At 32.6% G+C, this 16,878-nt stretch overlaps 1 non-coding gene across 1 annotated transcript; it reads left to right on the forward strand.

Moving 5' to 3' along the window:
- Positions 1-12,185: 12,185 nt before the first annotated feature.
- Positions 12,186-12,257, forward strand: TRNAT-UGU (transfer RNA threonine (anticodon UGU)). Its single transcript has one exon. It is a non-coding gene; the product is annotated as a tRNA-Thr (tRNA).
- The last annotated feature ends 4,621 nt before the right edge of the window (positions 12,258-16,878 follow it).

Genomic DNA, 16,878 nt, shown 5'->3' on the forward strand with positions numbered 1-16,878 from the left:
GATATTGTGCTAAACAAAAATTGAGATAGCAAAGGTTTAACCCTCGGAAAAGTTACGTCTTGACAATAGAAATGAACGTAGATAAATCCATTTTGGAAAGATGCCCCCCACCCCCCATTTTGCGTTCAAAGGTTTCCGTATGAAGTAAAACTTTATTGTTATGCGTCATATAAAAAAATATTAAAAAAGTATAAATGAGTTTCATAATATAATGAATATCTTATTTTATTAAACAATTTGTCAAGGAAAACGGCACCATTTGACATAGAAAGTAGGGCTTCTATAACTTGATAGTTAAAAGGAAGAAAAAAACAAACAAACAAAAAAAAATTAGCCAAACCTTTCATAATAGATTGTATACAATTTTTAACTTGAATGAGCAATCTGTACATGTTGGCATTTAAAAATTAGTTGAATAATCTTCAACTAATTAGAATATTGAATAAACTAGTGATTAGGATATTCACACAAGACTATGGACTCCTTCAAGGCCTCCATCATCAAGTACTCAAAGTCTCCCCTGCAGACGTATTCAAGGCTTGCAAATCCATTAGCCATCGTATGGAATGAATGATTGGTGAAGATGGCGGATAAATTAAATGAATTTTTTCTTTTATATTATTAGGACTTGTAAATAAAATTTGAAACCTCTATTGACTTTTCTTATTTATCAGGATGCAGTTAATGGTGGTGTGGATTTACCAGAACGACCCGGTACTCAGAGGCATACTCAAGGGTGGGGTTGGAGGAGCTGTAGCACCCCGATCCAAAAAAAGATTTTTTTCTTTTATTACAAAATTTAATATTTGAAATTTGATTTATTTTTGTTCCAAAAAATTTAATTTTCAGTAAATAGCTATAAATTTTTATTCAAAAAATTTAATATTTGAAAATTTTTTCGCAAAAATAAAATATTTTTTCCAAAAATTTTATTTTTTGTAAAAATCAGTAGAATTTTTGTGAAAAAAAAATTAATATTTGAAATTTTTTTCAAAAAATTTTTTGGAACAGCTGTGAATTTTATAAATTTTTCTCCAAAAAATTTCAGAAATCTACTGTTCTTTACAAAAAATTAAAATTTTTGGATTTTTTTTCTCAAAAAAATCCAAAAACCAAGCCCTCTAAAAATATAATTTTGAGTACGCCTCCGGTACTGTACCCAGGTACTTCGGATCCGGATCCAAGATCCGTCCTATCTCTATTCCAGTCTACCCTATATATATAATATATTCAAACTTTTTTCTTATCAGTGCTGCTCCCAGTTTTTATGCTTCATTTTATAGTTTATTAGAAGAAAAGAGATCGATCGATAATTAATGATACGTTGTTAGGGACTAAAAAAGAATAAGATTGAATAACTATGTATTTTAATAGGGTTGTGCCAGTTCTTATTTATTCGGTCCAGTCCATTATTAGAGCCGGTCCTATCAGTTCTCGAGACCGGTCCTTAAGACTGTCGGTTTTAGAAGGTATTAGAACTTATTCTTAAAAGGCTTGGACACTGTATGGAAAAAAGAACGGCGTTCACTCTTTCCGTTCATTTTTTGAAGGACGAACGGAAAAAATATGAACGGCGTTCATTTTCTTATTGTTCATAAGAGGTAGCTTTTTGAATATTTTTTCCGATGATTACTACATATTTTTTTCTGGATTATAGGTTTAATTATAATTATTACGTTTGAGCTAAAATATAGTTTATTAAGTCTTTTTTTTTCTCAATCCGTTGTTTTGATTAATTGCAACATTCACTAGAAAATAAGTCATCTCAAGATAGCCTTCAAAATCCCAAATAAGTTGTAATGCATCAAATAAAAGGTATAATGGACGTTAATGCAACTATTTATTTAGTATCTTGTAAAGTTTTTATTTAATCGGTTCATCCAAAGTACATAAATTCTAACCCGACATTAGCACCTTCAATCTTTATTACTGCGCAATATGAAAATACTTTTCAATAATTTTTAATATCTCCTTTTTTTTCAATATCTATCATTAATTGTCTGGAGAGAGTGGGAAGATATTCATATACTCGAGTTTCATATTATACAAATCAATTATAGGGCTTTAAAATATCGACTTTTACACAAGACTGAACTCTGTAATTCCTGAAAAATTAATTCAATTCTCTTGATGTTTAAGAACGTTGTGTTGTTTTATTGGAATATCCTACTTTATTAGATCACAGATTTTGGTGTATGAAATTCGAGTATACGAATATCTTCTCACGCTCTCCAGACAATAAATGATAATTATTGAATTAAAAGAGATGTTAAAAATTAAAACAAAGTACTTTCATATTCTGTAGTAATAAATATTAAAGGTGTTGCTGTCGGGTCAAATTTGATGTACGCCTCAGCAATAAATTAAATAGAAACTCTACAATATTTTAGATAAGTCAATGTTTTTAAGTCCATTATATCTTGTAATTGATCCAGTACACCCCATTTGTAATTTTGAAGGCTATATTGAGATGATTGATTTCCAGCAAATTGTGCAATTAAACGAAGCAATGGATTGACAAAATATAGACAAGTGATTCGAACTAATTTTATCATCTCACACGGCAAGCATCCCCCTCCACCCCAAAGTCTTGCATAAATGTCTCTAATAATAATAAAAACAGAATTCACCAGCCTGGAGACCACTGTGGGTATATCAGAGATGAGCTTAAAGAAGGAATGTACAAACTTTTGGAAAAATAAGTCAGAGGCCTTTCCAAAAAAAATGCCAGGAAAATAAAAAAATGAAATCCAACTGGGCCTGACAATTAATAACTGACCAGACCCTAGTTTTATGGGCGCAACTTGGCTCAAAGATAGTTTTTGTAAAAATTAAGCTCGTCCCAAAAGTGGGGTTAGGTTCGGGGTCACCTTTTTTTTTCTTCGCACCCGTTTTGGTACCCCTGAATGAACAGCCCACTTAGCATTTCCCCTATATTGTCTATCTCACTGATCAACCTTTCATTGAATAAGGTAACTCAGAAAAATAAATTGGAGGTTGCCTTTAATAAAAGTACTGCCTCTATTTTTAGGATATTAAAAAAAAACAAAAATAATTTGAAGAAATTGGACACCATTTTATAAAAATTGAGATCATCATTTTAGGACCCCTGGAATTGCCTGTTTTGCTTTTAGTAATCTACACCCTTGAGGCTCATTTTTATGTATTACGAAACAAAAAATATATTATATTAATTATATATTAATGAGTATTTTTTTTAGGTGGGACTTTTATACAAGATAAATATTAAATGAATAAATAAAAATTCAAAAATGACCGGCGAACGGAAAGTTTTTACAAAATGAACGACTGAACGGAGAAAGAGTGAACGGGTATAATCCTGTTCAGGACTGAAATTTACGAGACCGAACTAGACGGGACTGTAGTCTTCAGTCCTAAATAATGACGGACTCAACATTAATTATAGGTAGTTATGTAAATTATGTGTATTTTTTAGCTGTCCTGCTCATTTGGAATTGGTAATCTGAAGAATGATTTTTTTTATTCCTCAATTGTTGTCATGATTATTTAACTCCTGAGTAGTGAACTTACTACATCCTACTACAATCAATTATATTCGTAACCTGATTGAACAATCCTTTTGTGTGCTCATAAAGGACGGAGAAAAACCTGGAGGTTTTGTTTACGGCCTCGACACGTCGCCGAAATGAGGAGTCAGCTGAGGCAATCTGCCATCCCTTATGATGTAAATTGCGTTTATTTTTTAGCTCTCCTGTTTTTTTTGGAATTGGTCTAATGAAGAATGAATAGATTAATTCTGAACAAAAATTATTATTATTTAATCCTGAGTAGATTCAGAACTTGATTTAACACACGCGTGTGTCATAAAAGACTGAGAGTAAACTTGAGGATTTGTTACAGAGTTGTAATTGTAAGTCCTTGTTGAGCTCAGAAATTATACGATAAGGAACACCTAAAAAATGAGAATTTAAAGCATTAGTTCTCAAATGGGGATATACTTATCTCTTGGGGTACTTGGAGGCACTCCAGTGGGTACTTGAGATTTTGAAAGAATATTTTACAAGTCTGCATCCACAGGGGGTTGGATGGAGGGGCTGTAGCCACCCTCCAATTAAGAACTCTTTTGTTTTTTTAATAGAAAATGTAGCATTTGAATTATTTAAAAAAAAAAAAAAAATATTATTAGAATTTTAATCTAATTTTCTGTGAATAGCTATGGACCTATAAATTTTTCTCCAAAAAATTTAATATTTGATATTTTTTTTTCAAAAATTAAATAAATGAAATATATATCCGAAATTTTTGTAATTTTTTTTTGTGAACAGCTGTGGTTTTGATTTTTCTTTCCAAAACAAAAATTAATTTTTTGAGAATAGATATCGATTTTTGAAATTTTTTGAGAACAGCTGTGTGATTTTTTTTATTTATAAAAATGAGTCATAAAAATTGATAATTCACTCAACTATTTGTCATATTCTAAATAATTTTTCTTTTTTTTCTCCTATTTTATCAATCGGCAATTGTCAATTTTTAAAAAGAAATGTCACTAAAAAATAAATTTTGTAATTAAAAGTTTAGAAACTTACTAATATAATAAACTATTATTTTCAATTTCCCGAACATTTTATTACATAATTTTTGCAATATTTGTAAAAAGGAACCAAGATCATCATGGGTAATTTTCTTTATATAACCTTTTTTTTTTTTTTGCAAATACAAAAAAAATATTGGTAGGATTTTTTTTTCTTTACGATGCCAATAAATGTTTTCTTATAGTTTATTGCTAATTAGTGCTAAACAGTTTTATGGAATTTTCTTCCTGAATTTCAATTTGACAATTTTTTGACAAAAATAAAAGATGGACTTCTTATCAAGACAATTTTTTCCCTGCATATATGTTGCTATTTTATTTGTAGTTTCAAGCACTATTTAAATTACAAAATTGTTATAATGCATATATTATAATGCTCGCCCATGCCACATTTAGAAGAAATAATATTGACCATTGTCAATATTATTTACCGCTCCCTCCTTGATCCGAGCAACGTCGGATAATCCTTTCATAGTACTTCATAAATTGGTATATATTGACATTTGGAGTTTATGGGTGTGAAATATCTCATTTTAAATAATAGATCATCAAAGTAATTATTTTTCCTCACTCATTAGAATTACATTCATCAGTTGTGTCCTCAACCTTTTTTTCATAATGAGGCAAATCTTCTAAAGAGTGTTTTCACGTGACGTCAGTCAGAACTTGGATGTCGTTCATTTTGATAGCCTTAACAACCGAGTTTTAAAACAATAAAATACCTTTTTCATTCATATTGAGGACAATAGATAACTATTGGATGTCAAAATGAGACACAGATATAAAAGGTCTTAAACTTTACTGTCTATTAAAATTATATCCTTCTATTCCCCAGTTTTATTATTAACTTGACCCTTAAGTGCATTTTCCATATCAACAATAATTTAATCCAGTACCCCCATTGGAAATCCATTTTTTTGTATCTAAAAACAAAACAAAAAACGAATCGAAAGTCCCATTTTCACCAATTTCTTATTTTGCCCATAACTTTTTTGATATGGAATTTATTTAGAAAAGATTATTATTCGTATTGTGTTTTTTGAGACGTCAGTCACTTTTTGATTTATAACTTAACCCTGTATCTAGTCTCCTTGAGCTCGAAAAAACAGTTTTTGAACTGTAGTTACATACTAAATACTATGTGGGATCTTGTTACATGAGATAGTATACTCATTAATATATCACATCCAAAATGCATCATAACTCAATGTTAATAAAAGAACAAGAAGTGTTATAGATTATTTGATTCAAATGTATGTAATAAGAAAAAAAAATGTGACTACGAGTTTATGTAGGTATTTGAAGAAGACGACGGAACAAATGTTACAATAAATTACCCAGACCTACCCAGTTTTTTAAACATTATTTATATACTTATATGCACTCGAAATAAGTGCACTGTTGATGTCCATAGTCACCTTTCAAAATGGATGATTATCTATTTTTGTATATAGAGCATCTTCCCGAACATAATAAATTCCATTATAATTGAAGGTGACACCATTTTGGGAGCTCATAGTTGATATTCTGACTACATAAAATGGACAAAACTTCCAATACATCTTGATAAATCTTTATCATATGGTTTTATGAATAAAAAAGACTCAACATCTGCAATACTAATGGTAAACACTGATATTTGAATATACAGGGGTGGGCAGAAGTATGCAGACATGTTTATATTTTTGTATTTATTTCAATGTAGTGTGTTTACATTCCTAAGCTCTAAATCTGTTCAGTTTCCCCATGAAGGACCAAGAGGACAAACGTAAAGTCATTGCAGAATTGTTTGAGACCGGCATCGGTGCTAAGACAATCATAAAAGTAACAAAATATCCCAAGAGCACCGTATACAGGTGTGCACGTCTAAAACTGAACACTCCTTTAAATTTTAGGCGTTTTTCCTTGTCTACAGGCTTGAGGGCTTGACGAGGGGTTCTCTTGTAGACCTTAAGGCCAAGATATTTCTTACTAGCCGGTCACTGGTCCTTCTGCTGACGTTGAACTCCCTGGAGAGGCTGCTGACGGTGACCTTGCCTCTCTTTTCATCGACAGACTTTTTCATGGGAGCAACCATTTCGTCCGACCTTCGAGACATTGACTTAGATCTTGTGGTCGCCTCAGGAGTCCCTTTGGCTACCACGCAGTTCAGAACCTTGGCAATTTCAGTTGGAGTTTTTCCCCGCGCGGAAAGTTCCAAAATTGAGACTCGACGTCTCTCCATATTAGCGGCTGTTGTTTCACTGTTGCTATTTAGATTTTGCTGGAGTTTTGTTTATAACTAGTAAAGGCCCTTGCCTCGAAGTATAAATTGGTTTCAACTCAATAAAATCACGAATATGTGCATGGCGTTAAGTTTAAAGGAGTGTTCAGTTTTAGACACGCACACCTGTATGACGTCTGCAAGCGACTGAAGTCCTCATGTGGCTCACACAAAGCCAAAAAGTGGATTGGCCACTTCCTGGGTGGGTTCAAGAGCTCCATCAAAGCAAATCCTGAGACAAGGTTCATGTGGATTCAAGACTCAACGCCTTGTCATGTTGACAAGATTTGTTTTCAGTCAGGACACCTTTCAAAAGTGCATAAAATCAAACAATTAAAAATAACATTGCTTTGTCTATATGCAAATTTCCCGTTTATTTAGACGAGACAGTATTGAACAAAGTATATAATATTATGGCTTATAACTAAATGTAACCGATATAACACTAGTAACAGTCCTGATTACACACTCTCTAAGTTTCCCCTTCCAAATCAGAGGGATCTATCTCTTAGATCCCCCAGCTCCATTTATCCTTTCCATCTTCCACTAAACCTATTGATGCTTTTACAATCCATTTGCCTGTCATGCCCAAGACTTTGCACTTAATAAAGTCAAACTTCAAGATCCTAAAGGAGAACATGACTCTGCTCGAGAAAAGATTGCCTCTTGTCCATCATTAAGGAGGTCTGTGAGAGCCTCACCATCCCCAGGTTTGCTCACAAGCTCAAAGAGATTCTCAAGAAGAACCCAGTATTTGAGAATCTGAGAAATATTGGTCTTTGCTCTCTAGTGAGAATGTGTCTGGCGTGAAGGAGAATTCCAACATCAGGGTGAGCTTCTACTGCACCCCCATGACATCCGTGGACTGTGAAAGATCCTTTAGCATTTTCAAGGACCTTCTCACCAATAAGAGGAACAGGCTAACAACAGAGGACCACCTGAGGGGACAGATGATTATTCAGTGGAATGAGGCACCAAAATAAACCCTTTATTCCTTGCTTTATTTGCATTTTTGCCTTATTTCTGCTTTTTAAGCTGCATATTAAGCTCTATTTTCATGCATTACGTATTTGTACATTAAAAGTCATGAACATAAATTTAACACTCCTAGCGGACAAGAAAAAATGTCACAGCGTCTAAAGGACTCTTGGGAAAGAGAGGTTAAAACTAGGAAGACTATGTTCCTAACACCAACCTATAAGATCGTGTTATTGTTGTGACGTAGTCGCTCTTATTCTCCTCTTTTCACTAAGGGGTGGGAGACAGCCTGTTCAAACTGTCTGCGTGACTGGAGGAACATGTAGCAGCTTCTAATTTTAAACCAATCAGAATTGAGAAGTCTTCCTTGACTTGAGTGTCCACTTTTCCCTAGAGTCCTTTAACCACGGCCACTACCTTCTACAAATATTGATCATGAGGTACTTTGTTTTTAAAGCTTTGTTATCCTACGTCTATGCCTATCAGTTGTACAAAGTGACTTTTAATTGATCTCCTTGACATGACGTTAAGAATAATGGGATATTTTTTTATGTATATGGTAATGGAAGGTCGCTGCTCTAAATGTCAGACATTTTTACATTTAGTCCATAAGGGAAGCATGGAATTTTTTAAGTAATCCTTTACAGCTTATTTATGACTCTGTTTATTTTTGTTTTTTATGTATCTTTATAAGTACTAGTTACTTGTTGTCCAAAATTATCAGAGGGTTTTTATCCTTATCTAAGTAGTATTGAGTAGTACCATTATTCTACCAACTTATCACATGATGAGTAAACATATTAGTCCTCATTTCTCTGAGTCATATAGCCTATTCAGGAGTGTCCGCAGGATTGTATATATTTAGGGGGGGGGGAGGTGTTTTTTTGGAAAAAAATTTCAAAAATTCACAGCTATTTACAAAAAATTATATTTTTTGAAAAAAATAAATCAAAAATCCATAGTGTTTCTGAAAAATTTCAAAAATCAAGAGAATTTCATAGTATATGATTTTTTTATAGAAAAAAATTTCTAAAATTAAATTTTGGATAAAATTTTTTGAAAAAATAATTCAAATATTAAATTTTTCATAGAAAATTAAATTAAAAAAAAATTTAGAACTATTCGGTAAAAATTTTATTTTTAGAAAAAAAAAAATTCAAAAATCCATAGTGTTTCTAAAAAATTTCAAAAAATCAAGAGAATTTCATAATATACGATTTTTTTTTTGGAAAAAAGTTTCTAAAATTAAATTTCAGATATAAAATTTTTTGAAAATATAATTCAAATATTAAATTGCTCATAGAAAATTAAATTTAAAAAAAATGTAGAGCTATTCGCAAAAAATTAAATTTTTTGGAAAAAAAAACTCAAAAATCTTGAGTTGTTCACAAAAAGATAATTTTTTTAAAATTTCAGCTAAAAAATTTTTCAAAAAAAAATTATAAATATTATATTTTTCGGAGAAAATTTTCTTAAGTCCATAGTTTTTAAATTTTGGAAAAATTAAATCAAATTTCAAATATTCAATGTTGTAGACCAATAAAGACCGGTTCAAGGACTGACACATTTTATCAAGGCCGGAGTGATAGGTCAGCAGTCTTTTCAGTTTTGTTTTAGTCCAATTCAACACCATTGGTTAGTGATCACCCTAGTTTTGGATTAGGAAGAGAAATTCGTAATCCCAGTTATATATATTTTCTCGAAAAATAGTAATTAATGCCTTTATTTTTTATCATTGTTGCTTTTGTTCTATGACCTTGCATTAAAGAACACGCACATTCCATTTGTTTATCAAGGTTTGATGTTACTGATGTATATATAATCCGAATAAATTATATATACATTTCAAAATATTTAGAAATAACTTCACCATGATCCCCATACTTGTGATGATGTTTGAAGAAAAAAAAAAAAAAAAACAACAATAAGGACTAGGCATAAAGATTCTCATAACTTATGAGTCATAAGTCATATCACATATTAATTATCCACGCAGTATTTGCACGTGGATTACTACATATTACTCTCTTCTTTTTACAAATACAAGGGTGATCTGAAAACTTTCCGACCGAGATACAACCCATTTTTGATTTATTTTTAACAGTCTCCTTCTAACTCTATAGGGCGCCCGCAAGGGTTGGGTTGGAATGGCTGTAACCCCTATAATGTCCAATTTTTCAAAAACCAAGACAGCCCCCCCCTAATATATTACAACGGACGCCCTTCCTCAACACTAGGGATGTCCAATCCGTGGCCCACTACTCCTTCTCGCTTCAAGTAGTATTTTTTAACAAAATTGTAGTGTAGTAATATCTTCAAAAAACGTGGAACGCAACAAATACATACACACACTAAAAATTATTTTACGCCATCTCCTATTTTCAAAGAATCTAACAGGGTTGTCAGATTGGTCTTGAAAAGTTAGATTTGGTCTAAAGTTGATATGTATATGTATTTAATTGTTTTGTTTTATGTAGCCTTTTTTCATTCAATTTAATTTAATAGGTTCTGTGGCTCACTACAATATTTCAAGTGTCAATGCGGCCCATTATGTTGACAGGTTGGACATCCCTGTTCTACACACTTCTACCAGCGATACTCCCCTCTCTGTAACCTGTCCAAATAGTACTAGGGGTTTTTCGCTGCATAATAATTGTTCACGTCACACTTTTTGTTTTTGGTTCAATTACTCAAAGCTGAATTGACTTAGACGCGTCAAATTTACGCACAACGACCCTTTATAGTTCTGCTATGTATTGTTTGAATCTGTTTAAAGGTTACACATTCTAAAAGAAATATTTTATGACAGCTTTAAACCTCGATATTGTCCATTTTCACAAAAACACTCACATATATTCACTCAAAAGATTGTTATGTAACAACTGCGGATCCAAAATGGCTGAAAATTTACAGAGTAAATGATGCTAAATCGATGTGACTAACTTTAATTTATGAGTACTGGAATCTTCACGTTGAGGTAGGAAACTTTTCAGAACACCCTTGACCATGTAATGTCACTCTTTTTAAATAATGAATAACGTGTTCACTTAGTTACTTATATTAGCCAGATACGTAATAACCGTAGGTCCTTCATATTTTGTTACTAAATAATATGAATGGAATTAGTAGACGTTAACTAGGTATGTTGCAAAAAATTTCAAATACTATTTTTTTCCCTTTTAAAACTGTTTGTCCTAATAGATAACGGCAAAGAATACATTTTGATACCAAAATCATGTCTTTAGCTACAATATTCAGGATGTTATGACCAATTTATCATCGAAATTTCACAACTTTTTTAAACATAAAGATAATTGAATGAAATTTTCATAAATTACAGAGTACAGTCTAGTAAAAAACATGAAATTATTAAATACATCCAATTGAATTGTATAACATGAAATTCGAGATAAATTCTCCAGATAATTAATGATAGTTAATATAAAAAAGAGGAGAGGTAAATAATTTAGTACTTTCATATTGCGCAGTTATAAAGATTGAAGCTCCTAGTGTCGGGCTAAAATTCATGTCAATCGCATTAACAAATTTTTGTAAAACTATACAAGATACAAAATAAATGAATGTGTGAAAGTCCATTATAACTTTTATTTGATTTATTATACTTTATTTGCAATTTTGAAGACTATTTGCAAATGACTTATTTTCCAGCAAATGAAGCGAATAAACAAAGTATCGTATGGAAACAAAAATTTAAACTGGTTAAAAGATTAAGAATTTATCTACATTAAATGTAAATGACGTCAAATTGATTCCCCAATTTAAGTAATAAACATCCAGTATTTCAACGGAGTTCCCCAAAACACTTGTAAACTTCCGCGCACGCCTCTTGTAAGATTTTCCCTCTCTGTAAATCGGCATTTTGTAATATACCTACATTATAAATAAGTTTACCTACTGTATTAATACAGTCATATTTTATTGAAAGCGCAGTTATACACTTATTATTTATATGTATAAATCACGGAACAAAATAAAACCCTCACTCAACCTTATAAAAATGAAAATATATTTATATATATTTTGCAGCTTCAGTTTTGATTCTAATAGGGATCTATTAATATATAGGGTTATAACACATAACTTATTTCTGATAAATATTAGAATAAAGGAATTTCAATTAAAACTCATATTTCTTTTTTACTTTTTTTTTGCTATTCTTTGTACTCTTCTTCTCTCTCGGCGGTTACTGATATTAAATATTATAAAAACGTAACCACTTTGTCTATGTTCCATACATAGTTTCATATTCATTTCAGGTTTGAATTGTGTGTTAGTAGGAATGCCAGCCAAACGATATGGTCTATTAGTACATTGGGGAAATAATTTTAACTTTTATGTGGTATATGTGAAGCCTCTATAGCTCAGTGGCAGAGCACTGGTCTTGTAAACCAGGGGTCGAGAGTTCGATCCTCTCTGGAGGCATTTTATTTTTTCTCATTTCAATTGTGTTTGGAACACATAAAACCATCTATACCAAGATGCCTAAATTTATTTATTTTTTTTACGTTTAGTCTGTCTGGCGAGGTATATAAATTGCCGAATGTTATACCTTGTCTCTAAGTAACTTGTTCCACCCCAGAGTTTCCACTTTATACTTTTTTGTATATCTTCAAGGGTGGAGTGAAGTAACGAATAATCTTTGTGGGACTGACTGTATATGTGGTTCGTCAACACAAATTATTTTTTTTTGAATATATAGCAAGAAAAAACTTTATTTTTTTTATTCATTGATGTACCGGGCCGTCAAAAAGTTTTGGAACGTTAATTTAATTGCATTTTGAGAGGCTTTTGTTAATTTTATGCAAAAGTTGCAGTGACAAAAAAGAACAGCTGATTATTTAATTTTTGAACACAGTACTTACCAATTTTCTATGATTAATTGAAACGAAAATGCAGCAAAAAAAGCCAAGAAGTGGCTCGTTTAGTACGCGCAGGATTTAGCAATTCTGATATTGTAACGACCTTTATGTCTGTAAAACCACAGTCTGGAGTATCAGGGAGTATCAAAGAAGTGGAGGACCGATCAAATTAAAGTTGGAAACATAAAAAAAGCTTATTTGAAAAATCTGAAGATGACGGACTTGGTGAAGAAGCGGTCGGTGAGCCGTTACACGGTGTCCAATTCCGTAAAAAGGTATGGGCAAATCTCTCTGATATATTGAACGACCCGTGTTAACTCAAAAACAATAATAATAACGATTTCCTCGATGCAAAAAGCTTTACAAATGACCTGAGGTATCATGGAAACCGAATTTTGTTCTTTTCGGACGATAAGACATTTACTCCACTGTCCCGAGTACAATAGGCGAAATGATTGGGTTGTATCTTTTGGATATGTCAACTGCAACCTTCGTGAATTTCCACCAACAAACATCTAGCCTCATTAATGATAAATGGCATCTGAAGGTCGCAAAATGATGCTAATTTGGTTCCCCGTTGGATACAGATTTACTAACAAGGATCACTTGATGATTTGAAAACAAAAGTGATTTGCAAGTTCATAAAGCAATCAAAGAAACCCAATTATTGCTTTCAACAGGACAGGGCTCCTGCACATAAGGCAAAAATCTTGCAGGATTGGATAGCAAAAAAAAAATGAAGATTTGGCCGAAGGACATCTAGCCACTGCAGAGCACCGACCTGAATCTCTTTGATTAGATCATGTGGGTGCAAATTGAAGGCAAGGCCTGTAGACAACGTCACGGCTGTATTGAGTCCTTACAGCAAACGGTTGAGAAAGGGTGGCTTCAATGTCGAAGCACTACTTTGTCAACGTGAGCAAAGCATTCCAGGGTCGCGTGGAGCGTGTGATTGCGGCCGAAAGTGCTCAAATTCACAAATAATCTTCTCTATTGAGTAATAAACAAGTTTCAATTAAAAAAAAAAAAAAAAATATCTCTATAATTTCATTTAAAGCTGCTAGTTGTAATTAATTTTTTTGTGTAGAATTTTCACAACTGATTTATTTTCTTTTCTTCTTGAATCAAGGAGGGCGTAAATCTTATGAATGGGGATGTACATAGAGATTATTATTATGCTGTAGATATTAGTATTGAGAATCGGCCAAGACCGAATTTTTGGTTCGGTTCAGCCTCAAGGGATTTTTATAGACCAATTTGGACCAATATTTCGATCCAGAAGGCTATCCCAGACCGGTGACGTAGTTTTAATCGTTTTCAAATCGTGGACTGGTTTTTTCATCCCTATTTATTTATGAACCAATTTTCTCCTCTATTCTATTTTTGAATTATTCCAATATTCTTTATGCAATACATTTAATTTTGTATTATGCTATTGGTGGTCGACATTCACAATTTTGAAACACAGGTTACGTCATCAACAGTTTTATTTTTAGAATCCATCTAGACCAAATTTTAAATAAGAAAGATCCAAACCGAACTTCTTTAATGGACCGACTTAGTTTGGTCGCCTAAAAACCATCAGAGTCTCAGACTGAAACCAAGCACTAATAACAACTATGAAAGTCTAAATAATGCAAGATGAATCATCTTGCATCTTGATTTAGGCCTTGTATTGAGACCATTATTAGAGCTCAAAGCTCACGAAGTTGTACCAACTTTTAATAACACAATCCAGCTACATCAATGGCCAATAAGGTGGGATTAATTGTTCAACGTTCATTATGTTCCTAGACTTTCTGACTGCCCGGTATATTAAAGGATATTTCATGAATATATTTCCTCAGTTGTGGGGTGTATATTTAGATTTCTTTTTGGGATGAGAGGAAATACTAAATAATGTATAAAGTTTAAGACATTCACATGATGTATGACACTTTATTTGGGCAGGAAATGGTCCCTTTGAAATTGGATAATCATATTTCTTTTCTTTAATTATGGTAGGGAATTTTTGCAAACTTCTATTGCAATTTGGATTCATACAAAGGATCAAACAGAATATTTTATTAACAGAAATTGAAAATGATTTGTTAATGTCCTACAATGATTCCTACAAAATTGAACACTTTGAATTTTAAACTTCACCAAAATATAATTTATTAATTATAGAATTTCAACAAAATTGATAGGATACATAGATGTGTGTCTGAGCTCTCTTAATCATTAATTTAACTGCCATTAGAGGTAATGATGTCTTTAAAGGCAGCGTCGTAAGGCTTTGCACCCACTGCGGCTCTAATCATTTGTCATAGTCTCCCATTGCTGGCTTATAGTGGCTTTGAGGGTCTCAAGGTGCTTGCATTGCACCCAAGAGGTGTAGTCGAAGGGGTTGGCATCATACTATAGCGGCCCAAAAGTGTCAAAGAGAGTAAAAAAGTACTCAAAAAAGTCTTGCAAAGGAGGAGATGGGGTTCTTTCATTGATTGTGTCAAAAGCGGCCACTATATCCTCATATGGCTTATTCTACTCGATTTAATTATAGCCCTCTGGAAAGTCTGGCGTCAAAATCCCGAGACCTCTTGCATGGGCCCTCTTGGACTTGAAGGGATTGACCTGGGCTGCTTATTTTAACTCCTTCTGGCCCAGTTTGGCCTTTTTGACAGTGCCCTTTCTCCTGGCCAACGTTTGGACTTGCTGACTGAGTAGACAGTGTCCTAGAGACGATCAACTGATTTGAGCCTAGGAATGGAAATTCGTAAATCATGTTCGAGTGTAATTTTCTCGGCTTGTACGTAAGCTAGAGAGCTCAAGTATGTCTTGTTTTGTAACTAATTGTGTATGTTTTAATATATCGAAATATGAATTAATTTCAAATCAATCAACCTTAATTAATTATAGAATTAGTGAGTGTTCATATTTCAATGGACCATCCGATATACGAGTATCTTGAAGCTTCTTTTTTAAAATTGTATCTTCGATTTTGTTTTAGTATTTAGAAATTGCCATTTTCATAGTGTATAAATGAACCAAGAATCTTAATCTGAGGTACATTTGCATTCTTTTCTTAAAGTATTCATATTCTAAATTTGTCAGTGTCCGAGTTTTTTTAAGATTTATTTTTAGACCTGATATTTTCCCAAAGTCTTGGATTATTTTTGAGATCCTACTTAATGATTCATCTACTTTTACTTTAGTCTCAGAGAATAGAGTCTTTTGTCAAATTTGGAATTTATAAAAACAAAAACATTCTGTCGAAATTGTCAAAAAAGTTCGTCACTACCCCCTCCAAAAAAAAAAAATTAAAAAAATATTCAGGGCCCCCGATGACGTCACTGTTGAATACTTGCAAGTACATCTTGGCGCCGGTGGTGATACTCTAATTTAGGTAAATCTATCAATATTCGATCTTAGATAGAAAAATATCTAATTAAAAAAAACACTCATAAAAATGCCCTAATATTGGGGAAAAATAAATTGCCTCTTGCAAAATATTCACATTCCCTACGCCTTCAGTAGTTGTTTGAATATATTTAGCCTATCTAATAAAAGTTCTCATCATAAGGGTGAATCACGGGACTTTATTAGTTTGCATAAACGATATCCGGACACACATATTAAAAAAAAAGTACCTTCATAATAAGGTTTTGCTTTTTGTATTTAATACATATAAGGGATTCACGAAGACATTAAATGAGGTACATAAATACCTGTACATATGTAAGTCCCTACATACATGCAAACCTTGTCGCTTAGTGCAAAAAACAAATTAATCAAGTCATTTACAGGGTGGTTCATATAAATTAGATTCAAAGTCTTGAAAGGATTATAACGAACGAAAAAATATAGTAGAACCACTTTATTTTTATTTTTTAATAGTTACATTTCATGTCATTCAAATTTTATAATGAGATCCTCCTTTCTTGATAACTTTGGCCACAAGGTGCCGGAAGCTATCGGAGGCCTGGGCTACTTTGTGCAGCCTTACCATTGTATTGGTAATGACTTTTCATGGCCTCCGCAGACGAATGATACTTGGCACAGGCCTCATACTAGACCTTCTTCAGGGATATAAATCGCATGGGTTCAGATCCGAGCTGTTTGTAGGCCAAAAATCCTAGCTCCGATAGTGAGGACATTTTGTGGCCAAGACCTCCTGCACTTTTTTGGCCTTGTGAGCTTGAGCA

This window comes from Lepeophtheirus salmonis, chromosome 8 (assembly GCF_016086655.4).
Source record: "Lepeophtheirus salmonis chromosome 8, UVic_Lsal_1.4, whole genome shotgun sequence".
Classification (NCBI taxonomy): Eukaryota; Metazoa; Arthropoda; class Copepoda; order Siphonostomatoida; family Caligidae; genus Lepeophtheirus; species Lepeophtheirus salmonis.